The sequence below is a fragment of the Tupaia chinensis genome, unplaced genomic scaffold, assembly GCF_000334495.1.
Source record: "Tupaia chinensis unplaced genomic scaffold, TupChi_1.0 Scaffold000355_1, whole genome shotgun sequence".
In the NCBI taxonomy this organism is placed as follows: Eukaryota; Metazoa; Chordata; class Mammalia; order Scandentia; family Tupaiidae; genus Tupaia; species Tupaia belangeri.
The window spans coordinates 4,140,144-4,141,641 of record NW_006159850.1 but is presented as its reverse complement, the minus strand read 5'-3'; positions in this window follow the sequence as shown (position 1 = coordinate 4,141,641).

Genomic DNA, 1,498 nt, shown 5'->3' with positions numbered 1-1,498 from the left:
TGGCAGGCTCCCTGGAGGCCCACGCCTGCACCCGCCCCGCCCCGGAGCCTGTGCAGAGTACCGAGCTATTTATTAAATCACCAGGGTTTACTAAGCACAGTCCCTGCGTGTGCACCACGGCTCAGGGCAGCGCGGCCACGAGTCGGGCCACGTGCTCTTGGGAGGGGAGCGCTGGGGGGTCGCTCCTCTGCCATGTCCTCGCCGTGCCAAGAGGGCTGTGGGCACTGCTGTACCGAGCATGCCAGGGCCTAACAGCATTCTGACAGATTTGGCCAGTGTCCTCCATGACAGTGGCCAGTCCAGAGGCCACCCTGGGAAGCCACCACCACGTGAAGACCAGGCATGCGGTGAGCAGCAGTCACAGCCCGGATGGCCTAAACGAGGGCCTTGGGTCTGGGAGACGACGCATGGGATGTGGCCTTTCCCTCTGGGGAGTACTTCCCCTCTGCCTGAGAAGCTTCCTCCCACCGCCCCAAGGCCGCTCTAAACCTATCTGCCCTCGCCCTGAGGACAGTAGGGCAGTGTGGTCTCCGTCCTCCCCTGCGGGTCTGCCGCCAGGCACAGACTCCGTGGAGAACCAGAAATTCAACTCCACCTTTCGGGAAACGAGGCCCCGATTCTAGCCTCAGTGACCGGTTGGGGCTCCCCCGACAGACAGAACCATAGGGTTAAGGCACTGGACACTCCCACATGGTCGGGAGGGACACAGAGACCTGAGAGGCTGGCCTATGTGGCCGTGGGGACCACCAAGTGCTGTCTTTAGTGGAGGCTGCAGGCTGGGCCCAGGGAGGAGTGGAGCTGTGGTCTTGCATTCCAAGGCAGTCTGGAAGCCGAATTCCTTCTCGGTGATCTTGGGTCTTTTCTCTTAAGGCCTCCAACTGATTGGGCGAGGCCCACCGCAGCAGGAAGCGTAATGTTTTACCCGAGACTTACCTGTTAGTCTCCTCTAAAAACTACCACACAGCAGGAGCGGGACTGCGTCTGACCAGGCAGCTGGGCCTGTGGCCTAGCCATGTGGACATAGCAGAGCACCCCTCCCACCCAGCCCAGCTGTAGGCACGCTTCCCGGGTGGGCCAGATCAGGATGGGGAAGGGCGGAGTGGGCCCCTGTATCTTTCGGGCAGAGCTCAGAGTTCTCCAGAGTAAGACTCTCAGCTTGGGGGGCGGTCTCCCCCACCCCAGGGCTGGCAGGGAGGTGCAGATCGGGGCTGGTTGGAGAAGCAGCCTTTTGAACTGGGTGGTATCTGCCCAGGGCTGCCGCCTGCTGAGGCTGGATCGTGTATGGCACCACTTGCTACGGTGCCCCCAGTCAGGGACACTTCCTGCCGCCCTTTCCCTTCAGCCATAGCTGGCCCAAGTACGCGTCTCGTTAAAAAGAGAGAAGGAAGTAGCCAAAGGGAACTAGGGCTGACTGATGCCTGCATCCGTAACAAAGCCAGGCTTAGCCCTCACTCACACCATCCAGACGACCGCAGCAGCCGTAAGTGTACATGACAGA